Below are 26,125 nucleotides of genomic sequence, written 5' to 3'. Positions count from 1 at the left end.
TTCATCTAAAAAGTGTTTCAACGGGATTGTAGCCAGGGCTTTGTGCAGGGAGAAAACTTCTCCCCCCCAAATTCACCTATTCATGCCTTTTTGGACCTTGCTTTGCTTGTTTTTGGCTGGAACAGAAAATGGCCTTCTTCAAACTGTTTTCCCAAAGTTGGACACATATAAAGTTAGTCACATATTTATGCACAAGAGGACACATGAATAATGTAATAGATAAGACAAGTGATGTAAAGCAGAACTATCAATGGCTCCTTGGCGGCATCACAATCATGGACCAGACCTCAATCACAGGACAATAAAACTTTCACACTCCTCTATGAACTGTTCCAATATTTACGGTCACAACTGTTTTCTCCCTGTCCCACATTGATAGTTCTGCTTCAGGTCACTTGTCTCATCTATTGCATTATTCCTGTGTCCTCTTGTGCATAAATATGTGACTCTTCAGATTTTGTGCTATTCTGTGTCTGATGATGTGATCTGAGTAGTCTCGAAAGCTTGCCATTTGTTACCATCTTTTCAGTTAGCCATTAAAAGTTATCAACCACTGAGGACTCTCAAATCCTAATATTTTTCAATCTACTGGCTAACACAGTACAAAAATATATCTTTTTCCTGTATCAAACTTACTGTTTTTGTTCAGTCTATGGCTATTGTTACTTTTTTCATACTGTTCAATCTTTACTTTTTATGGAGGTACAAAGAGACAAGCATTGCTTTTTGCTATGATCTGAATGATTAAATCAACTTTCTCTCCAAATTATTATAATGCCAAAGTATGATAACATGTCTGTGCAGTGATATCATTTAACATTGTAAATGCTTTGATACAGATGTGGCCGCATATCTAAAAGTAGTTCCTTAGAATTTTTGCCCAATTTGTCCTTGTTGAGAAACTGCAATGTTTCTATATGTTTATTTTTATTACTGGAGTACATAGTATGACATTGTATGCACAATATATGTCTATTCAAAAGGTAAGAGCACAGAAATTACCGTATTTCCCTTATCCACAAGTTGGGTGATAAATGTATGATCGATGGAGGTCTCACCAATTGGATATCTATTGATCACAAGAACAGTGGGTTCTCCGAAGGTCATGCCTGTGCATCACGGAGATAGCTGAGTGCTGTGTTTTTTATCTCCATCAGTCCCATAGAAAAAGCGGCTATGTGTATGTTTGACTACAGAGGGCACAGGACCCTTTTTCTGCAGACAGGTGGAAGTCTCAATGGTGGGACCCCCCAGTGATCTTACATTAATGACCTATATTGTGAATGTTGTTTATAATCTGACTTCTTTAAGTTTAATCAGGATATAAAACAAGAAGAATTCAATGTAACAAATGTTGGCCAATCCTAATTAATCATGCATTTACACGTGGCAGATTTGTTGCAGACATTTATCTGATCAGGGCTTCAGTACATCCATATGCATGCTGCGAAATAACCACATTCAGATACATAAGATGGAAATTTCCATAGTAAACCTAACATTTGATCTTAGAAAAAAGTAGACAAATCAGTAAGGTGGGCACAAACCCCAACAAACACATTTAATTAGGATTGCTGGTATCACATCATCAACTTATTTTACTTGTCTATTACCTTATTCTAAATGAAAACATAAAACTAGAATTTGGGATTGGTCAAAGATTTATTTAATTTGAATATAGTTTATCATATAGAATCTTTGCCCTGATTATTCCTACATCCTCTGCCTCTGTTAAGGCCATTTAGTATGTTCATCCAGTGGGCCATCCTTATTCTCTCAAGGGAGGAAGCCAGGAAATGTACTTGACTGTTTAAGCATCCCCCATGAGCAAAACGAAAACACCGTCCACTCTGTCTAGAAAAACCAAAATGAAAATGTTATTTCTAATGGCATTTAAGTCTACACAATTCGCTAACAACTAATCCCTGATGTACATTTTAAATATCTGATGTCTGGCAGCAATGCCGAAATTTGCCATAAATTATCATGATAAACGCACGTTGAGCAGCTTGGGAGTCTTCTCAATCGCAAGCAAATTCCTTGTTTCCCTCTAAATTATTATAGAAAAGATCTGTGACAAAACGCTGCCACCTGCGGTAATAACTGTACCCCACTGGACACCCCTGAACTTTAGCCAGCAAAAATTTGCAAATGACACACTCAGTTATAAGCCTACCGGTCGATCTGCCATCCTCTGCGCAGCCCAATTCATAAATGAATGTCCAACGAGTCACACCTACAGATGCTGAGAACCCAAAATGTTAGAACAAACACTAAGAGACGGCCATATCAGGACAGTCGTAACTGTCATAACTACAGTATTTCCACTAGTAATGAGCAAATTTGACAAAATTCAACTTTTGGCAATTTGCACAAATTTGGTCAGGAAATGCATGATGCAAATGAATGGGCCTTAGGTCTTGTAAAGAGACGACCATATTTGTAGTCTGATTGCGATCCAACAAAACATTGGATCGCATACGGACCTATGTTGTTTTTTGGGGCTCTGCACATGTCCGATATTTTCTCTGCCGAGTGAAAAATGGCAGCATGTCTGAGTTGGATCTGATTATCGGGTCACACTCGGCCATGCAAGTCATTGACATCTGAATACAGTCCAATTTCCGCGGCCTGACAGAATGGAGAAGATGGAGAATTTTTTTTTCCATCTACTGCTCATCTGAGAAAATCGTATAACACTATGATCACACTCTGATCAAACTCTGATCAGAGTGTGGTTAGACTGTGATTAACATAATCAGCCTGATTCTATCGGATGAGAAGAAATATGGTGCTGTGACCCTAACCTTATGTTTATGTTCTGCGGTCTCACCAGACCTCAAAGTTTGTGAAGATTAAGGTGAAAAAAAAATATAAAACCCTTTTTGCTCACATGTCCCTCCACTGCTCTACAGCATGTAACGTACTCTTCCTCCATCTTTACTCTGTGCTAGGCCTTCCAGCACAGAGTTGGCTTCTGACTAGGGATGAGCGAGTTTGTCGGGTTCGATCGAACTTTAGTCCAAAGTTCGGAATGGGTACCAGAACTGTATCCAAACTTGAACCTAGCCCCCATAGAAATCAATGGGGTCCTGAACTTTGGAGCTGAAAAATCTCTCTCTCTCTCCCCTCCCCAAACTCCCGAAATGTAAAACGGACTTCCAGGATAAGTCTGTGTTTGGAGTTCAGCAACCTTGAACTTTGCAGTTCAGGTTCGCTCATCTCTACTTCTGACCTCATGAAGTGCATTTCCCGAGGTGCTGACTAGGCCTCAGGCTATAGATTTTGTGACATTACGATGAGTGGCCTACTTAGTGTTAGAAGTTATGGCGCAGAGTAAAGATGGAAGAAGAGGCCATTTTGTGCCACAGAGAGGAAAATAAGAGGCTGGAGGGAGCTGCACAGGTGACTGGATGGTGCGCTATGACCGTGGGATAGGTGAGTAGTAAACAGTATCATTAATTTTTTCACCCCTTACCTGGCCCTTTACAGATCAGCAATATGGCAGCTGTCTGGCCTCCATTTTGCTATATTTGCGCAAAGTGAATCAACAAAAATTAAGACTCAGGAAAGTTTGATTTTTTTGTCGAACTAAAAGATGAATTCCAGTCGCATCAAACCGATTCATTCAAGCTATAAGCACTTGGTGTCACAACTATACCTTTGAGGTCAGTATGGAGAGATGTTTTTATAGCTATAAAAATAGTCACCTCAGCAATGTGATTTTGGCTGATTATTCCAGTGCAGAATATTAATTTGCAGTTTTGCCCACTTTGAAATTCTATTCATTAGTATAATAATTGCTGTAATTGCTTCATGTCCATTTCTAATCTCTATAAGTTTGCCAATTCACTCTACATCGAGGAATTTTGGCTTTCAAGAAATAGCAAAGTAGCCAAAACAATGCTGATAAGAAGTTAAAAGACACTAATAACAATAAACACCAGGCAGTCTCAACTACAGAGTCTTGTTTTTACAGGAGATACACTATCTAGTAGAAATACTCATACACTTTCCTTTTACAGAATTTCAAATTTTTTTTTACTGAAACCTCCACCGCCAAAGTTTGGTCTAACACAAATATTTGCGTTCCGTCTACTACCCATTTTTGTCTGTGTTTTCTTCCCAGTCTATTGTGTGACTTTGTAATTTAATGATGGGTGTTATAGAAACAAAACAGAGTAGGAGGAAACTTGTAGAAATACTTGATGCTAAAAGAGACACAAGCTGAATGGCAGAAGAAACATAATAGTACATTGCGGTGTCCATCAGTCTTGCAGTGTATTATTTTGAAGTAGAGATAATATCGTAAATGATATTGAGAATAAGTAAAATTCTCTCGTGGTCATATAACTGCTTCATTGGAGGCTCACGTGCAGCCATAAACATCAGTTCTTTTAACCGGTGAGAGGTTGTCACATGTGCGGTCACTTTCCAATATGGTAGGTATATGGAAATGGCTGAATTTAAAGGGAATCTGTCAGCAGGTTTTTGCCATGAAATCTGAGCACAGCATAAGTTAGGGGCTAAAACACACATTTCAGCCATGTGTCACTTATCAGGCTGTGTTCTGTTGTTTCGCTACAGTGAAGATTTTCTCACTAGGACATTATCATTGCTGTTACTAGCTGGCCTTGTGAGCACTGGTCCCACTACTCCCCCTCCTGTGATAAGTAGCTCACTGCCAATAGACAATGTATATACAGAGCCTGGTGTGGGCGGGGTTAGCTTTCTCAGCTCTGCTTCATGCTACATCTAAGACCACGTACTTATGTTCAGTATTTAGTCAGTATTTTAACTCAGCAATTGTAAGCCAAAACCAGGAGTGGGTGAAAACGTGGTGCATGTGTTTCTATTATACTTTTCCTCTGATTGTGTGGCGCCCTGCTACGCACAAGTGCCACAGAACCCAGTAGGGTGCATGGATGGACTTCTCCACAAGAGGCCCTCACACATTCACACACCTCCACCCTACCACCTCAGACCACCAGAGATAGCCCGTTAGGGATATATATACTGTATATGGAGGGTGGAGCCAGGCTGTCAGTCAGTGCAGAGTTCAGTCAGGAGTCTGAGAGCGTGCTGACGCTGAGAGCAGCACGCAGGCTGCTGTGTGAGGCAAGTTCAGGCCTACAGCGCGCACTGAAGCCTAGTGAGGGCCCTGAGTGTGGCCGAAGGCGAGAGGGGAGAAGAAGTAAAGAGGGGGTAGAGGAGCGTACCAGGCTCACCCCGAACTATACACCGGACCCCGGGTCCGTGCCTACAGGGTCCCTTTATACCCAGTAGGGACTACCGGATACCTGGAGGACTACAAATCCAAGGTCGACCAACGCTGACTACAGTACCAGGGCTAGGAATCACGGAGGCCCCAGCGTCCAGGGAGAGTGATCACAAAGAGAATGCCCTATCACCAGGTCAGCAGGTGCAAGAGAGAGAGAGACAGTAATTAAGCCAGGCCTAGCTCCAGGCAGGTAAGAATCTTAGCAAGTGAAAGCAACGGATCAGGAGGCCCTATACTCGCTCACTGGGGAGAGTCCAGAAGTGCACCCTGCGTACCGAGTACCCTGGACAATACCTGCATCTACACCAGTAAAGGTACCGAAGCGAACCCCCGTGTGAGTGTCTGTCATTTCTCCCTGAACCGTCCTGCCGTCTCTCACCTGTACCACCATCCATTTCCCCACGCTGCCCTGAGGCTCGCTCCACCTGTGGGGAGCCATTCCATCATAAGCTGCCCTAACATCTGCCTCAGAGGACTGCTCCGCAGCGCTGGTAGACCTTACCAGGCACCACAGGTGGCGTCACAAACTATTCCAAAACCCCATATAAACCCAAAAACCCCTTTCCTTTTGTTGACCGCCCTGGGCCACGGACCGGGCCAGCCACCGTGATATCCCCCACCAGCATCCATAGGCCCACACGCCGAGTACCCCACGGCTCTGGGGGCGGATCAATTGTTCCACTCCTGGTTTTGGCTTTCAAATACTGATGTAAAAAACTCTACAAATACTAAACATGTGAACGTGGCCTAAGTGATACATTGTTGGATTCAGGGCCTCTTTGCCTACATCATTGCCTACATGAAGTTTTTGCTTCCCAAACTCCAGTCCTCATGGCCACCACAAGTCATATTTTCAGGATTTCCTTATTATTAAGACAGTAGACATTGTCACAGTTTCTTTCATCTGTACAATGCTAAGAAAATCCTGAAAACATGAACTGTTTGGGGGCTGTGAGGATGAGGTTTGGGAAATACTGGCCTACATCAGGCTGCTCTCAGATGAGGTAGTAAAAACCTGCTGACAGATTCCCTTTAAGGGCAGATGAAGACGACCGTGTATTCTCTCATCCGAGAGAAGTGGGCTGGTTATGTAAATCACATTCTGATCAAACTCTGATCAGACTGTGCGCATAGTGTGATCCGATTATTTCAGATGAGGAGAAAATGGAGAAAAAAAATATCTCTATCTTCTTCACTTCCGTGGTAATCGGACTGCACTCAGATAACATCCGAGTGCAGTCTAAGGTTTTCCCCAGACTCATTGACTTGCATGGCTAAGTGTGATGCGAATATCGGATCAAACTTGGGCATGCAGCGATTTTCTCCTTGGATATGTGCATGGCCCCATTGAACAGCACTGGTCTGAGTGGGATCTGATGTTTTCTTGGATCACAATCAGACCGAAAATACAGTTGTCTCCACCTGCCCTAAGAGTTACAGCTACAGAAAGCATGAAAGGCCAAGTTCCCACATCATGGATTTACGGTGCGTATTTTGCACTGCAAATCCGCAGAAATGTACAGTACAGTACAACTAAATGGACTTTTCATGTTGCGGAAAAAAAGTTGCATGTAAATGAAAGTATGGGGCGGATTTCAAACCTGCAGCATGCTCATTTTTATGTGGATTGTCATTGGTGTTTTTATTTTAATTAATACTAATTAGCAGCTAAATCTGCAAAGAAATCTGCAAGTAACATGCGGATTTGTTGTGGATTTGTGACCATATCCGCAGCAGAAATTTTCTGCAACGTGTGAACACAGACTATCACTTCTACTATTCCAACTATCAGCTTCATGTGTCCCTGAGAGCAGCCATATGCTCCCTTTATGAAGTATAGATACAACCCCCCTATAGTATATACAGTGAGGACATGCCCCCTATTAGTGCCGCTCGCATCACTCAATGTGCAGCTTAATGCTCCTGTATATAAATATCCTGCTATCCTATATAAAGAGTCGGGACAGCTACAAGCCTTTCCCTAGGTAGAGTCTCAGCTCTTATTCCCCCTTCATGTTCCTCGATATTTGCAAGAAGTAACAGCACTATGTAATGTTGCCACGTGCTTGACATGCCAAATTCATGATGTCTCCTCTGAGATAGTTAAGACGTCACTGTGGGGTTCACATCCTTTACAAAATAAACAAATACATTGTTATTAAAGGAAATATCTTTGTGTCTTGGACAATCTTATTATTTTGTTTTATTATTGTAGTTTCTTCTGACAAACTACTCACGTAGTGTTCCAGTGGTGGAATCCCCAGTGATGATTTCTAAATTTGCAGCAGTGCCACCACTGGTGAAATGTAGAATTACACAGGCCCCATTAAAATCATGATACTGACCAACAGTTGAGGTCATATAGAGATGCTATTATTATCTAAAATAATGAGCCTGAATGCGGGACCACCCATGTGACTCACAGTATATGAAAATGTGTTTGCTAACCAGTGAGCCCTTTTAATATTTCCATTGGCCAAGTATTAGGCTAAAATGATATTTATGATATAGGAACATTCTAACCAGATACATAAATGGAGTCCAGACATTTCCAGAGGTCTAACGTCACATCCATATAAATACTGTGTTTCTCCTCAAAATACAGCTCATTATTGGCTGTTTATGAATCTTTACTTTCCATAAGGAAATTACTAGATTTCTTATCTCTCAATCTACATATATAGTACTGAGGACCCAGGACACAGCATGAACAATGTTAAAGATGCGTGTGTGTGTGTGTGTGTGTGTGTGTGGGGGGGGGGGGTTACGTGATTAAAAAATATAATGATTTTTGATTTTTTGCAATGCCACATCTATCCATCAGTTGGGTGGTGCTGCAGCTCAGACCCCTCTCCAGGGGTGAACACAGAAGAAGGCTCCTGTGCACGAATAGTAAATGGGCTCTTTGCGGTCTAATAATACAGTATATCTATGATAGAAGCTGATTCGGAGGTGGAAGTCGGCCCACTTATTTTTGCACTCATGTAACTGCATAGGTAGCATCAATAGTATGTCCTCTCACTTCTATAAAGCTGATTAGCAGAACCACACCGCCCAAAGATAGGTGTGGTGCTGTCTGTAGAAAAAAGTAGCAAATTATTTCCCTCCAGGAAGAAAACAATCTCACTAGTGCTATCTATTGGAAGCAGCTAACCTGTCAGTCAAAGCATAATTCTTTAGCAAAGCTTTATAACAAGTCAAACATTTACTTCCAGGGTAGAAATCTCCATAATATGGCACTAGCAGGATAGTCCTCTTTCCTTCCTGAAGAGAGCTAATTTGCATGTTTCTCCAATGGAACATTGCTAGTGAGACTATAAACTCAGCTAATCGCCTTAAAGGGAATCTGTCACCAGGTTTTTTACATCTAATCTGAGAACAGCATAATGTAGGGACACAGACCCTGATTTCAGTGATGTGTCAGTTTACTGGGCTGCTTAGCGTACTTTTAACATAATCACAGTTTTATCAGCAGATTATCATGATAGGACTAGTAAACCTGCTGCCGTGTAGTCCTCCATTTTCATGAGCTCGGTATAACCCCGCCCCCAACACTGATTGGTAGTTTTCTAACTATGCACAGTGTACACAAAAAGCTGCCAATCAGTGGTGTGGGCGGGGTTATACAGAGCTCAGCATTTAGAGAACTGGTAGATTGGCAGTAGATAAAACAGTGATTTTACCAAAACTGCAGCAAGCAGCCTAGTAAGTGATATATCACTGGAATCAAAGTCTCTGCCCCTACATCATGCTGCTCTCAGGTGAGGTAGTAAAAAGATTCCCTTTACTGAGAATTAATTCTCCCCAAAAGCTGAAAGAAAGTAACATTTTGTTTTAGAATTCTTCTAATTCTTTACAACTCATTTCAGTTCATTGGTGATGTGCACTTTGACTTTTTGCTTTGTTTATCTTCACAGTGTTATAAATGAATGCCTTTATGATCTCAATTTAAATAAAATAATGCATTTTGCTTTCATGATGCTAATGAAAGCACTGACAGATAGCCTTGACCCCACTGACCACATGTAGGATGTACTGGATTTACATAGCCTGCTGCTGACGATGTGAAGTCCCTCCGGAGTGTGTGGATTTTTGCCCAAATAAAATAAACAGAGTGAAAAACATAAAGTCTGACTCTGACCTCTCCTTGGTAATGAGTGTGTGACATCACAGCGTGCCACGAAGACAATGGGGTGGAGGCAGGGATCACATCCTAGTGAAAGTCCCAGGGTGACCAATTACCTGATAGCCTGATAGCTGGGAGCTGCTTTGGGCTTTTAGCTGCTATGAAAAATTCTCCCAGCGAGGGACAAGGCAGAGTTAGTGTGTTGGCCAAAAAAAGACAGTGAAAGCAATGACACCATGACTCATTAGGCCAGCAGTCTAGAAGAAGCTACATTATCGCAGTGACGTATAATTGTTAAGTAAAACACAACTCAGCTGTTGTTCTCGGTGCTGATCCTTAGGATTAAGACATTACAAGAACCAGTGACCATTTGCAAGTGCTAATGAATGGAAATTTTAAAAGCATGACATCATTTCATATTTGCTTATCATAGAATATGTTCAGGTTCTGTTCACTTTTGGAGGCAAAAGTAAGGAAAATAAATTCAATAACTTATTATGCTAAAAAATAATAATGTTAAAATATTCACACTTCACTAATGATCATATGACCATTTGTGTTTATAGACCAGAAAGCCATAAATTCAGTTGACGCCATTGGCAGTGACATGTTCCTTCTGGAATAAAGTAAACTAATGAGAAAAAATACTTTAAGCTGGCTACAATTATTGATTTATGCCCAGGATAGTCAAAGTGTTGCTTCCAATAATGATCAACTAGGTTTCCATATTTGTTTCTCCCCATAATATAGTGAGCCCTCCTTTGATTCGTTTTATGGGGGTAAAATTCTTTGGTAGGGGCAGTAGAAATATTAAAACCGCTACCTATTACAAGGCCTAGGTTTGTGAAAATCCAAGAGGCCTGGACTCAGAGTACAGAATCAAATTTGAAATATATTAGGATAAATTTTTTGTTACAAGCGTTTTAAGATGTTATTTAAGAACTAGAAAAATGTAAACATTGTTTTCCTATGTATATAGACTGTGGGAACATCATACTGTGTGGGGAGAATGTACTATGGGGTCATCATACTGTCTGTGAGGAGTTCCTGGCGCATCAAACTATTTGTGAGTAGCTGTGGGAGAATCATAATGTGTGAGAGCTTTGGGGGCCATCATACTGTTTGTGGGGCTTTGCTCACATAATACTTAGTGTGGGTTTGTGGGGACAACATACTATATAGGGAGCTGTGTGGACATCATTGTGACGACACAGCTTTTAATCTAAATTATCCAGACGTCTAAATTCAGTAGGCCAGGAAAAATACATTATTATCGTTATGTTGACTTTCGAATTTTTGTATTTCACATTTGGTCGCAACAGTGGGATACTACTCAGCTCTGCTGATCCGGGGAGCTGCAGGGGACTGGTGTTTCCAGACGCTTTCCAGGGGCTCCATAACCAGGGAGGCATATTAACAGACCCAGCAGACCATAAGTGAGGCATACACAGCAGGTTTCGGACGCTACCATGTCCAACCCTATCAGCCCAGCCTTAGGAGGAGGACCGGAGAGGATATACAGCAGCAACAAGAAATGGCAACTAAAGAAGCTGTGCCAGCTTCAACGGATTGAATACCAGGCCACCAACACTCGATCAGATTTAATACAGGAACCACAGGATGCAGAGGACTCCATATGTGGATGCAATGGATACGAGTCGGTTCTCGTCAATTACTTGTGGTGTTTATTCACAATGAAGACATGGAATATGCTCTATGGAAACTGGATGATACAAAATTTGGTTCTCATGAAGGTGAGACCTGTTACATTCATGTCTGTGGTTAAAGACATACTGATGGATTTTCCCCAATAAGTGGAAAAGGATGATTGGAAGCCTATCACGTCTGGATAATTAATATGGGGGATCAATGTGACGATACGGCTTTTAATCTTAATTATCCAGACGTCTAAATTCAGTAGGCCAGGAGAAATAAACTATTATCTCTATGTTGACTTTTGAATGTATGTGTTTTTCTTTGGTGAGTTAAGAAAGACAGCGACTCAGGGTCTTTGAACAATGATATTTGCTAATATACTAATTACATATTGTACTAGGCCAGCTGGTTTGTTGACTTGCAGAAGCAGTGGGATACAAACTGTGCAAATTGATTAAATGCTCAAAGAGCCCCTGCGTTCTTTCCCTCTGACCTGTGAATGATGACCTGAGCCACAGATGTAAATATAAAAAGGGATTTCTCTCGTACTGCAAAAGACTTTTCAGTATAGCAGCTAGGACACATGGCTCCATCAAGAGGGATACAGATTTGACTTTACAGGATGTCAGCTTAGGGGACCCCGGCCCCAGCTAAAGGGATACAGATCTTCTCCATTGACCATCACTGACCCTATGGAGACGTTTGGGGAAGCCAGGATTGTGACCCTCCAGTCACCTGGTCCTATGGATATGTTCTGAGAAGCCAGGTTGGGACCATCCGGTCACCTGGCCCCATGGAGACGTTTGGTAAAGTCAGGATTGTGACCATCCGGTCACCTGGTCCCAGAGATATGTTCGGAAAAGCCAGGTTGGGACCATCCAATCGCCTGGCCCCATGGAGATGTTTGGGGAAGCCAGGATTGTGATCCTCCGGTCACCTGGTTCCAGGATATGTTCGGAGAAGCCAGGTTGGGACCATCTGGTCACCTGGCCCCATGGATATTTTTGGAGTAGCCAGGTTGGGACCCTCCGATCACCTGGAAACCATGGATACTCTCGGAAAAAGCCAGGTTGCGACCATACGGTCACCTGGTTCCATGGATATGTTCGGAGAAGCCTGGGTGGGACCCTCGGGTCTCCTGGCCTTGTACCCTAATGAACTGTCAGCTTCCTAAGTTTGCCACTACCTCATCTCTGTGGGTGTCCAACCAAAAAGGGGTGCCATTGATTGAGGAAGTTGGTCCTGGAAGTCCCAAAGTCGCAGCTGCTCTATTCCCGACGGGCCAGCGGACGGGTGAGACTGTGTAATTTTGCACCATCTTGGGTGTTTGCTGGAACTGTTCTCTATGTTTATTGTCTGTTTGGTAGTTCAATAAAGTATTGCCACAATGTTTTACCCTCAGCCTGTGTTGACTGAGTAGTGTTATGCCCACGGAAGACCCCGTGTCTTCACAATCATATTAATTTGGAAGCTGTGTGAGCATCATACAGTGCATTAGGCTGTGAAGGCATCATACCATGTGTGGGGATGTGAAGGCATTATATTGTGTAGGTGGAATGTTCTGAAGGGCAATCATACTGTTTGAGGGGAGCTGTGGGGGCATCATACTGTGTGTAGAGGCATCATATTGTATTGGGAGATGTGTGTGCATCATACTGTGTGTGGGGGATTCATACTGTTTGTGGGGGGAATCTACTGTGGAACATTATACTGTTTGGGGCAGTAAAGTGGGGGGCATGAAAGGAGTACCATGCTGTGTGGCAGTCAGTGTGGGAGAAAGTGCAGAAAAACAGCTGAGCTTTGTGTCATTACAGACACTTCTATCAGCTCTCCTCTCATAGTGCTATTGGCTCAGCTGTACTGCCCCTCCCCCTATACTACAGTAGTTACCATGATGAAAGCTGAAGAAGTCAAAGACAAATCGTTTCCAAGGCACCAAAGAGATGATTCCATTCCTTTATTCATCCAAATGCATAATAAAATGAATGATGGTGATGAATTGAAAGTTCATGAAATTGTCATCATGCAAGACCTTAAGTCTAACCAAAATGCTTTTGAATATAGGTATGGTCATTTAATTAAAGAAAACTGACTGCCAAAAGTTTTGCATATACTATTTATTGATCACAACATAGAGAGTAATGCATTGTTTACAATGCCATAACTTAGTATTTTGTAGCATAACCTCTTGCATTAAATACTGCACCACACTGACGGGGCATTGAAGTCACTAGGGTATGCAAGACATCTTGAGGGATCTCGCTCCATTCCATTTGCAAATCTGCAGACAATTCATCTTTATTGCCATGGGTATGAGCCTGAACTCATCACCCTAACTCATCCCAAAGGTGCTCTATAGCGTTTAAATCAGGTGATTGGCTTGACCATTGCAACAGATCAACATTTTTCTTTGCTAACCAATTTTTGACTAAATTGGATGTGTTCTTAGGATCATTGTCTTGCTGGAGTTTCCATCCCCTGCCTACTTTGGTTTTACCATGTGGCAGCATTACATTCTCCAGTATATCCTTGTACATGGTAGCATTCATATTTCCATCAATTCTATGCAGAGGGCCAATGGCAGATGCAGAAAAGCAGCCCCAAACCATGACATTGCCACCACCATGTTTCACTGTAGGTGTTTGGTTCCTTACATCATTACGTTTTCAAATTGGGGGGGTATATATAATGCTTGCCATCACTACCAAACAGATTGAACTTAGATTCATCCGACCATAATACCTTAGACCAATCTGTCTTTCCACTGGCTGTGTTCTTTGGCAAACTCTAGTCGGACCTTCCGGTTCTTTGCAGAGATGAAAGGCTTCTTGACTGGAACTCGTGCATTCAACCCTACTGCTCTTAGCCGTCGCACCACAGTTTGGAGACTCACTTTAACCCCTTACTGGCCCAAGGCGTATTAGAATGCCTCAGGCCATCACCCCTGGTTCAGTGAGGGCTCCGGCGCTGAGCCTGCACTGAACCGGGCACATGTCAGCTGATTATTACAGCTGACATGTGCCCGCAACAGCCGAGGGTGGAATCGCAATCCACCCGCAGCTGTTAACATGTCAATTGCCGCTGTCAATCTCTGACAGCGGCATTTAACATAGCTGCGCTGGAAGCATGGCATTAGCCCCGCCCATCGGTGACCCCGTCACGTGATCGCGGGTCACCGATGGGTGGTCATGACAACCCTGGGTCTGCAGCAGACCCCAGTGGTTGTCATGTATTGATTGCTTTGAGCGCCACCTAGTGGTCGGCGCTCATAGTACAGGAGCATTTCTGTTACATAGAGGTGATCTGCTGATCACCTTTATGTAGCAGAGGCGATCAGACAGTTGCTGCTTCTAGTCTCCTATGGAGACTATTGAAGCATGCAAAAAGTTTAAAAAAAATGTTTTTAAAAATATAAAAAAAAATTAAAAAAATCTAAAAGTTTAAATCACCCCCCTTTTGCCCCATTCAAAATAAAATAATAAAAAATAAACCCCACATACACATATTTGGTACCGCAAGCGTTCAGAATCACCCGATCTATCAATATAAAAAAAGAATTAATGTGATCGGTATAAAGGCGTGACGAGAAAAAAATTCCAAATCCCAGAATTACGTTTTTTTGGTCGCCGCAACATTGCACTAAAATGCAATAACGGATGATCAAAACATAAGATCTACCCCAAAATGGTATCAATAAAAACTTCAGCCCAGCGCGCAAAAAATAAGCCCCCACCCGGCCCCAGATCCCGAAAAATGGAGACGCTACGGGTCTCGGAAAATGGCACCATTTTTTTTTCTTTTAGCAAATTTTGGATTTTTTTTTCACCACTTAAATAAAAAAGAACCTATACATGTTTGATATCTGCAAACTCGTAATGACCTGGAGAATAATGATGGCAGGTCAGTTTTAGCATCCAGTGAACATGGAAAGAAAAAAAAAAACTGTGGAATTGCATTTTTTTTTGCAATTTCACGGCATTTGGAATTTTTTTCCCGTTTTCCAGTACCTGATATGGTAAAACTAGTAATGGCGTTTAAAAGTACAACTCGTCCCGCAAAAAATAAGCCCTCACATGGCCATATTGCCCAAAAAATAAAACCGCTATGGCTCTGGGAACAAGGGGAGCAAAAAACGAAAATGCAAAAATGGAAAATCCCAAGGTCGCGAAGGGGTTAATCCCATATTCTTCGTTCATTTCGTGCAAAATCTGTACAGCACTTTTATGAACATAAGATGACTTTTTCTTAATAATATGATCAACTCTGGAGGAAGTTTTCTGTGGTCGTCCAATTCTAGGTTTGTCAGCTGTACCATAACCATCTTTTTCTTTCTTTATTATACATGACACTTGATTCTGAGAACAGTTGACTTCCATAGCTACCCCTTTCTGGCTTTTGCCTGACTTCACTCTCAGAATAATAAGCTTCCTGACATCTGGTGATAAGTTTGGCTTTGTCTTTGCCATGTTTTAAAGTAAAAAGACACACATAAAAAAATTGTATGTAAAACATTTGGCCCAGCAAATGTTGAAAACTAACACATAAAGGGATAAAACAATGTCAAACACAATTTTCGTCCTTATAACTGACAACCATTTGCTTCCAGTTTACTAAAATCACCAGGGAAATGGCATCACAACAACCAGACAGAAGACATCACACTTTTTTTTAAAAAAAAGCTAAACTTTTGGTCGCCACTGTATGTATATATACACACAGACACATACTCATCTATACACACAAAATGGTGGAGCTTCCACTTCCTCCTGGTGACATTACTTCCTTTTCCTTTTATTAACACCCCTGCTTTTTTCTTTTAGCAAAAACACTACAGAAGCACAGCAAATCCGCAATCATATTTATACCTCAGGTTTTATAGCATTTTTGACTGACTTCATTAAAGTCAATGGGTGAAAAAACGCTGCGAAAACGCTGAAAGAATTGACATGCTGCAGATTTGAATCTGCACCAAATCAGTAAGTCAAGTCACACATCCTTACTGTTCAAGATCTTCAGTAAAGAAAAATCTGTTTCCAACAACCATGACCTTTCCTGTTCCTGTGAGTACAGCGATCATACAGGGGTACACCATGCCAAGAAAGTGGACCAAGGAAACATTAATAACACGGTAAGATCCCCCATACAAACGTGTGTTTGTCACTGCTGTATTGGTATGCAACTATGTGTCTTGGCCTTAGAAAACATTAATTGTCTATCCTTTGTGTTTCCTTTTACAAACTCTACCATTCATCTCTTCAGGGTTATTTAAAATGGATATGGCACCAGGCCCAAAGTGGCAAGTTTTTGCTCTTATGTTACAGCTGGTTCTCCCTTGAGTATATTGGGTATTTTTATTTATTTCTTTTTCTAAATCTTCCATACAGTTCCAGAGAAATGGACATTTTTATTCAGTGCTGGTCTTTACCAAGAGGGTGAAACCATATAATGTATTTAGAAAAAAAATCTAAATAATAAAAAAAATGGAAGAGCGGAGTAGCGGAAAGTAAAAAAAAGAGCAAACACTGGCTATTTTTGACCTGGGGTCAGGTCCTCTTTCACAGGCATTTTGTAGTGGAAGCACCATGCATGATGATCAGAAACCTCTGGATCTCCTTCTCTTATGATATCCAAGTTTTTCCCATAGTATCATAAGAGGATGTGATGTCAGTCACTATACACAGGAATTGTCAACAGGTCTCTAAGAGTCACCTAAATTGTGATAATCTCCTGTTAGTATCAATTAAAAATAAAAGGAAAACTTCAAACTTCTGGGCCACAAATATGTAACATGGTCCTCCACTGTGTGCTATTTTTGGTCTCCAATAGGCAAGCTACATATTTGATTTTAATTCATGAATTAATTGATAATTGGTGATTCCTAATAGTAGCTATCAAATGATACGTATAAAATAGGGGTTATAATTTATATATGATTTTCAGAATTTCTGGACCCACACAAGAAGTAAGAAATACTGAGGAACACAAGAGAGAGAAGGGCAACACCTACGTATAAAGAGTGTCTATTTAAGAAGTTCTGAAAAATCAATGAATAGGTGAGTTGTGCAAAGGCTCTATTCTCTCTTGCTGGTCCTCAGACCAGTAGCCGGGTTCATAGAGCTTCAAGTCATGCTGTCCATATCAAAGGTTGCATTCAGTTCCTACGATGCTTTGCATAAATACATTCCAAGAGGAGAAACAGGAAAGCCTTTGCTTACGCTTCTTTTGGTGCCTGACCTGATGAAGGCCTCAGTTCGGGATGAAATGTGTTGTACAGAGGATCTAATAAAGTGCCCTTCACTACTGATCCATCTGGGTATATTTCCTGTTGCCCACAGCGAGAGGTTTTGTTTTTCCTCCTAGAATGTATTTTATATCTGTTTTTGATACTCTATTATTAGTATCTCAAGAATTACTCATTACTTAATAGCTTATCTAAATGCTTAAGTCACTGTTCATAGGTAATCTGTCTGCTAAACTCTTGATGGAGTCCGATAACCAGACCAAGGAAATCATAGGAGAAGCGGTCTACATGCTTGTCGGATGAGCTCCAATATATAAACAGATTCTTCAGGAAGCTACTGACGTGACATGGAAGATATTCTATAATCACCACCCAGCACATTAACTCCTGAACCTCTTATGTTATCACTGTCATTTCAGCACTATGTGAGTTCAGTAGATCATCCATCCCTTCATTTACACAATTCTTTCATGATTTATTTTAAATAGGATTAAATGATGAAATAATTAAAAAAAAAAAAAAAAAAAAAAAAGAAACATTTTCTGATTTAAGCCATAACAATCTAAAGACTGGAGAGATTCATCATGGTGATTATTTCCCTGTGTACATAGCTTGATCTTGTTTACCCCATTTTATTTTTTTGGAAAACCAGCATGCACACAACAAACCAAAAAAAGTACACTCACCTACTGATCCTCTGTTGTTCCTCCATCACGCTGCCAAACTTCCTGTTCAGTGTCCAAGCATCCTCTGTCTAGTGGGGACATGCATAGTCATCAACGCTCTCTAACTTGAGATAGTAAAAGTTCAAATTAAGTGGGCCTTAAAGTGTAATTTTATTTAAAAAAAGGCTCCATGTCTTAAAACCCCCATAAACTGGTCAAAGGATTAGAAGTACACAGTTTATCCTCAAGCCTGAGCCGAGTGGTGTGTAAGGGTGTGAGAAAGACTGTCATATACTTGCCCGTGAAGACAACAATTGTAGTGTAAATATTGACTTGGGTCTTAGTGCGTTTTATTGTATGATGTGAAATGTGTAAAATGTAATGTAAAATGTATATAGTGTTTTAGGTACTGATGCTGCTTTATGGGTACTGTATTGATAATGCCTAAGGTAACTTTGTACACTCAGCTCGGGGGTAGGGAAAGTATAAAACATAGTTTAGTTCTTAGTTAATGATAGATAGGAACATTAGGGTAGATAAGGCAGTGGCGGGCCTTATTAGTGTATAGTAATAGGAATAGTACAGGATACAGTTAAATGTTTGGAACAACTCAGCATGGGAGGGGGTTAGGTCAAGAAAAAAAAAGGAAGCATTTCCTGGTTTGATTAGCTAGAGAAAGTGTGAGGTTCATGTGAAGTTCAGGTTCAGTTTGCAATGGGCTGGAAGCACATGGAGTACATATCGCTCTGGCAGCATGAGGTCGTACCAGATTTCCTGGGGACATACCTGTAACGTCTGGGGCCTATCGTCCATACTAGGCACTGAGGAGTGTGCCTTAATCCCTGCCATACACAGGAAGTCGGACGGGGTAATGCTTGAGGGAAATGTAACTGATCTCGGGAGTGCTGTGGTGCCAGATGGGAAATCCCTGGGGCTGACAAGATGATCAAGAGTAGGGATAATCTGAACTGAACTTAATTAAGCAAGAGCTTGAAATGTACTGAGTTGATGAAACTGGAATTTGAGGGTGCTGTGCCCGATATTGCATGTTAAAGACTGATGTACTTGAACTGTCCAGTAAAGTTGGACTTGTTATGATGAACCGGGTGTCCCCTGATGTGTGTGCGGCTGGTCCGCGACCCAAGGACGTGGATGCAGCAGAGGACTCCGGTCTGCAAGCGAGTACAATGCACTGTTCACAGCACGACACTAATGGACTGGGACACTGTTTGTTTGTGGGGTGCCAGGGTGTGGAGAAGCAGCAGCTCACCCATGGCTACTGCCATGGGCACCTTATAGGTGTGTGGGGTCAATAGAAAGTCTATGAGTTTGGACAATGCTCTGCTCATATTTGAGGATAAACTGAAAACTTTTGCCCTGTCTTTTGAGTGACTTTTTTCCATGGGGAAACATTAAAGTCACTGATGAGATGTGGTACTGTAGTATCATATTCTGTGGTGTGCAAATGTAAAATACATGTAAATAAAAGTTGCTAATATACTCCAATTTTAAGACTTGACTGATTTCACAAATTTATTTACTGTTGTCTGGTCCCATAAGTTATTCATCGACACCACAAATCAAATTTTTGCAGAAAATTTAGCAAAGCTGGCAAATTAAAATTTCAAAAGTTTTGCTCATCCCTGCTAAGTTGTTTTATGAGAGATCTATACATCTGTCTTTTGTAAACTCCACCTAGTAATGACTGCAGGCAAGTGAAATGTTATCATTTACAGGGGTTTTCCAGGAAATATATACCGTATTTTGTGGATCATAAGACGCACCGAATTATAAGATGCATCCCAAATTTTGGTGAGAAAAATGGTGAAAAAACTTTTTTAATAAAATTGTGGTGCATCTTAAAGTTAATGCGTCTTATTGCTTACCGTGGGTACGATAGAGCGGGGTCTCAGGGTGACTGCTGCAGGAAGCTGGGCATGGCAGGAATGGGGCGATGCTGTGAGCCTGAGGCTGGGTGGAGGGGGTGTTTGGAGGTGCGAGGGGATGTTGTGGGTGTTCAGTGGTGCAGGGACTCAGCTGACATTTTGTGAAATCCCGGAGCACTTACATGGTATACAATGCGGTGGACTTCGAGAAAATGGGGCTGTGGGCGGCGCATGCGCAGTTTGAGATCTCAGCACCGAGATCTCTGGAGATGAGATCTCGGTAACGAGATCTCAATCTGCGCATGTGCCGCCCATGGTGGCCATTTTCCCAGAGTCCTCCGCATTGTATACCATGTAAGTGCGGGGCTTCGGGCTTTCTCAAAATGTCGGCGCAGCTCCAGCACCGACGAACACCAGCAGCCTCGCACATCCAAACACACCCTCCTCCCAGCATGGGGCCTGCAGCATTGCCCCACTCCGCCGCTGCTGCCAGCAGCGTCCCTGGGACCCTGCCCCACCACAGCTGGTAAGGTATATTCGCATTATAAGACGCACCCCTATTTCCCCCTCCAAATCTAGGGGAAAAAGTGCACCTTATAAAGCGAAAAATAAGGTAATTTACCCAAGAAGCTTCCGTTGTCTAGTTGTCTAACAATAACAGAGTATTAGAGATAATTCAGATGTCAGTTTTTCTCATACAAGTGTCTTTCACAGATAGCACTCAAACCTATGATAGTATAAGCGCAGTTCATGTCCAATTTTTTAATTTGGACTGAGTGGTACGCACAAAAGCACAGAGACATGTCTGATATTAATCCGATTCTCAGATCAAAATTGGTAATGCAAGACTACGTTCACACGGTCAGTATTTGATCAGTATTTTCCATCAATATTTGTAAGCTAAAACCAGGAGTGGGTGAAAAATGCAGAAGTGGTAATGTGTTTCTATTATACCGTATATATTCGAGTATAAAATTAGTTTTTCAGCACATTTTTTGTGCTGAAAAAGCCCCCCTCGGCTTATACTCTGGTATATATCCGAGTATAAAGAGATTCCGTTGGTGGATAGGTTGGGTGGGGGTTGCAGTGGTGGAGGAGCGGGGCACACACAGGAGCCGCTGCTGCAGCTACCACATGTACCCACTGCTAAAGAGAAATGAATACTCCCTCTTCTCCACGTCCATGGGCGTGGAGAAGAGGGAATATTAATTTCTCTTTAGTAGCGGGCACAGAGGAGCGCTGAGCCGTGGCCCCTGCTCACTTTGCCTGCTACTAAAGAGAATGCATATTCGCTCCTCTCCATGCACATAGTCTCTACGTGGAGGAGAGTGAATATGCTGGCAGCAGCTCACATCAGTGTCTGAGAGCGTATGGCTGTGACGCCATGCGCTGCTCAGATGCTGACATGAGCTGCAGCAGGAAAACAGGACGCAACCCTGGAGCAGAGGTGAGAAAGGAAGGTGAATATAAGTGTATATTTTTTATGTGTGCGGTGATGGGGCCATACATACCAGGATTGGGGATGAGAGGTGCCATTCATACCAGGATTGGGGGATGAGGGGTTTCATAAATACCAGGATTGGGGGATGAGGGTGCCATGCATACCAGGATTGCAGGATGAGGGGTTCCATACATAACAGGATTGGGGATGAGGGGTGCCATACATACCAGGATTGGGGGATGAGGGGTGCCATGCTAACCAGGATTGGGGGATGAGAGGGCCATGCATGCCAGGATTGGGGGATGAGGGGTCCTATACATACCAGAATTGGGGGATGAGGGGTCCTACTGTTTGATAGGAGAAGCTCAAGAAATCTCTTTAAGGTTATGTGAACACTGCGTTTTTGATGCGTTTTTGTGTCATTTTTTCCACGCAGAAATGCACCAAAAGCGCTAGGTAATCCCTCTGCCAGTTAACGCAATAACAATACTGATGTGCTGTGCACATGATTTGGAATTTTCCGCTCAGGATTGTCATTGCGTTTAAATCCGCAGCATGTCCATTCTATGTAGCATTTCTGCAGCGCAAAATCACACAAAGAATGGTACCCGGGCCGGGGAAGAAGACTACTTCTCCCATCATCCAATCGCTGCTCCCGCTGATAACAGAGAGAGGGGCGCAGCTGAGGGGAGAAGTAGTCTCCTCAGCCGATCCAGCGTTTGAGCGCGCTGTTTAAAAAAAAAAAAGAAGTATAAATCTATTTGAAATAAAAAAAACACCTTATTCTCACCTGTCCGGCGTCCTCCCGATGTCCCCCGGTAACCCAATCACCCGGCAGCCGGCGGTACACTGATGGAAGCGAGCTTGCTCCCGGCAGTGTACTTCGCTGCACTCCCGGCTGAGTTCACCGGAGTTCATCAGCTGGAGATCAGCTGATGAGCTCCAGGACCTCAGTTTACAGCACCGGTGCTGTGTGGGAATTTTCCCACACATCACTGAGGCAGTAAATGACGTCACTGGAGCTTATCAGCTGATCTTCAGCACAGCGATGTACACTGGCAGGAGTGATTACACTACTGTCAGTGTATAGTGCTGTCTTCTATAGCAGTCATATCAGTGATTGATGTGGCTGCTGTAGAAGTGACCCAGATCGCCGTGGGACACTCGGATTACGTCATGACGGCGCACAGGTGAGGAATATGGTTGCTTTTTATTTTTGATTTTTTAGAGGAGACGAGGGATTTGGGGATTAAGAGAATAATAAATAAATTATTAAAACTGTGTGTAATTTTATTTCAATAAAATACTTTATTCTGGCCGTGTCATACTTTATTCTGGACGTGGTTTATTGAAAAACCATCAAAACCCTTTACTACTTATAGACGCCCTCCATTACTAACCTGGGCTTCATGTAAACCGCCAATATAGGCTGACATGAACCTCAACCTTATTACCCACCTCGCCACTGCTACACGGCAGTGGGAAGAGCGAGGCTAAGCGCCAGATTTGGAGCATCTTATGGATGCGCCATTTCTGGGACTTCTGAGAGCTGATATTATTAGCCTCGAAGGGGGCCATGATCCATGGCCCCTTCCCTGGCTATTAATATCAACCCGCAGCTGTCTGTTTAGCCTTTGCTGGTTAGATTTTATAGGGGGACCCTATGTCAATTTTTTTCTGGGGTCCCCCTGTAATCTAGCCAGTAAAGGCTAAGCAAACAGCTGAAGGCTGAAATTAATAGCCAGGGAACATTTTTAGCTAATGGCCCCCATTCCCCCAGCGGTCTGCTTTCCCTCTGCTGGTTATGAAAATGACGCGGGAGCCCACGCCATTTTTTAAAATCTGGACGCAGCATTGCTTTGGACGCAGCATATTTTTGTCGCATCCAAAACGCTGCGTTCTATTGAATGCAGGTAAATCCATATGTGTTCGCTGGACCATGCAGATTTACAGCATTCAATGCCTTCTAGTGGTCAAATTTCTGTTGCGGAGACTAGCGACTCCACAAGAGAAATTGACATGCCGCGGTCCTGAAAGACAGGTGATCCGCAGCTTCAGATGCACGCATAGTGGACATGGGATTTCTAGAAATACCATCCATTATGCTGTAACATCTGAACGCTGCAGGTTTGACGCTGCATAAACACGCAGCTTCAAACCCGCAGCGGCTCCTGATTGTGGCCATGTACCCAAACTCACCAGCAGCATGTCAATTTCTGTAGTGGAGATGCTAGTCTCCGCTGCAGATTTTGACCGATTGAAGTGTCATTATATGCAGTGGATCCGCATGTATTGACAAAAAAGTATGGCATTAGAACATAGCATTTTGGACGCAGCGAAAATACGCTGCATCCAAAGCACTGCTGGTTTCTGATCGTGGGGACATAGCGGCTAAAGAAACAGCTGTGAGCTGTTATTAATAGCCAGGGAACATGTTTGCCTAGGCTAAAAATAGCATCTCTCAGCTGCCCCAGAAATGACATGAATGGGAATGCTAATGAGGTTGGGTTTATCTGACACCTAGCCATTTTGTTTAGTGATGTCAAGGTGTCAATTAGACCCTTTCATTACTAAACCTAATTAAAGTAAAGTAAAGAGCTCCAAAAAGCATCAGGCTATGTGAGCACGTTCTGTTGTATTTCAAATAAAGTGTTTTACTCTGTCTTTGTGTTTATTTAACTCTTTACTTTACTTTAATTAGGTGTAGTAATGAAAGGGTCTGATTGACACCTTGTCATCACTGCACAAAAGGGCTAGGTGTCAGCTAATCTCATAAACCCAATCTTCATTAGCATTTCCATTCATGTAATTTCTGGGGCAGCTGAGAGCTGCTACTTTTAGCCTAGGAAGGTGCCATTAGGCAAACATTTTCCCTGGCTTTAATGACAGCTCACAGCCGCTACATCCCACTGATCAGCAATCAGCAGCTCTTTGGACACAGCGTATTTTTGCTGCTTCCAAAACGCTGTGTTCTATTGCCGCACTTTTGTTGTCAATACTTGCGGATCCACCACATATAATACTAACAAACAAAGCAGCACATTGCAATGCTAAGTATGCAAACATGAAATATATGAAATTTGTATAGCATTACTTCTCTAGAAAATAGAAATAAATGAGAAACCTTAGCGCATAAATTGGCTAATTCATGTGTACCTGGTAGCCGTGATAAGGCGTTTCTCAAAATACCAGGACCCTACCAATGTGAATACCTCTGTAAGTGACATCCGTCTGCTTATGTGTGGAAAAGTAAGATCCTACTGCAATTAAAACCACCTGCGGCATAGAGGTGGAGTGCTCAGTCAAAGCTTAAACATAGAAACAGAAAAAACTGACGGCACTTCCAGTACAAGAAATAGGTGTGAACAGGTGCTTACTAGGAGCCGCTTCCTCCATAAAATACTGTCAAACAAAGCATCACACTGCAACGCTAAGTATGTGTTACAAGCACGCCGCTAGGTTCAGATAGGGGCGAGACAGGTTACATGAATTCTTTGGAATCTTGGGGGAACCGTTACTCAGGGCGACCATAGACCATGTGCTGCAGCTTCTCTCAGGCACATAGGGGTAACGACCCTCAGGCACAGACATGTAGGTTGTTTCAGTTGCTGACCAGACACACTTGACAAGAGTCCTCATAAACGGTAGAACAGTAGCATTTAATAAGAAGCCGCACAGCCAGTGCAAGTTAAGTCTTATGAGCAACAGGCTCCAGTGACAAACAGTACAGTTTTCTTAGCAGCACAGCAGTTCACAGTCTTCCCAGTAATACAGGACAGCACAGTTCTAATGCAAAGACACATTAATGAACACAGCATTCTTTACAGCACAGTGAGATGGAGGAGGGGAGAGGGTTTGCTGAGGGAGATGATCACTGTGACACCATTTCTTACAGTCCTTATCTTTCTGCTTGACAATATATGCACTGCTAGTTCAGGAACTCTACCTGACCTGTGCTTAGCTTCACTCCTGACTTGAATCCTTTTCACTTGCAGGGAAACTTCTGTCAGATGCAGAACACACATCACCTTTCTCTTTGGCTCCAGACAGACAGTAAACAACTTCCCCACAATCCTCCTGGGGATCTGCTAAAACACTCCCCTTCTCCTGTGACTGTGTTAACCCCTCTAGTTGCTAGATGCTTCTGGAGCACAACACTTCCTGTCTCATGTGCTTGTGTTACTTCTAATAGTTGCTGAATGCTTTTAAAGCAACAGCACTACTTCTGCATGTTACACTCTGCAACAGCACTTCTTCTGCATGTCACATATGCAAACATGAAATATATGAAATTTGAATAGCATTACTGCTCTAGAAAATAGAAATTAATGAGAAATCTTAGTGCATAAATTGGCCAATTTATGTGTACCTGGTAGCTGCGATAAGGCGCTTCTTAAAATACCAGGACCCTACCAATGTGAATACCTCTCTAAGGGACATCCGTCTGCTTATGTGTGGGAAAGTAAGATCCTACTGCAATTAAAACCACCTGCGGTATAGAGGTGGAGTGCTCAGTCAAAGCTTAAACATAGAAACTGAAAAAACTGATGGCACGCCACCTCTATGCCGCAGGTGGTTTTAATTGCAGTAGGATCTTACTTTCCCGCCGTAAAGTGAGGTCCCGAGCTCATCAGCTGATCTCCAGCTGTGAACTCACGTGACCTCAGCCGGCACCGCAGCGATGTACACTTCCGGGAGCATGCGTGCTCCTGTTAGTGTACCGCCAGCCGCCGAGGGATCAGAACGCTGGGGGACATTGTAAGGACACCGAGAGGACAGCTGGGGACGCCGAACAGGTGAGGATAGGTGTTTTTTAATTTTTCTACTTT

General features: G+C 42.5%; 1 long non-coding RNA gene across 1 annotated transcript; it reads right to left on the bottom strand.

Annotated features, from left to right (window-relative positions):
- Positions 1-1,643: 1,643 nt before the first annotated feature.
- Positions 1,644-25,352, bottom strand: LOC141252996 (uncharacterized). Its single transcript, XR_012314185.1, has 3 exons — positions 25,248-25,352; positions 17,991-18,094; positions 1,644-1,854 (listed from the first exon to the last, which is right to left on the bottom strand). It is a non-coding gene; the product is annotated as an uncharacterized lncRNA (long non-coding RNA).
- Between the last annotated feature and the right edge of the window lie 773 nt (positions 25,353-26,125).

Source organism: Phyllobates terribilis, unplaced genomic scaffold, assembly GCF_046119375.1.
Source record: "Phyllobates terribilis strain yellow unplaced genomic scaffold, ASM4611937v1 Scaffold_2__4_contigs__length_985480577, whole genome shotgun sequence".
Classification (NCBI taxonomy): Eukaryota; Metazoa; Chordata; class Amphibia; order Anura; family Dendrobatidae; genus Phyllobates; species Phyllobates terribilis.
The sequence above is the reverse complement of the archived record's forward strand: the minus strand, read 5'-3'. Positions and strand labels throughout refer to the sequence as shown.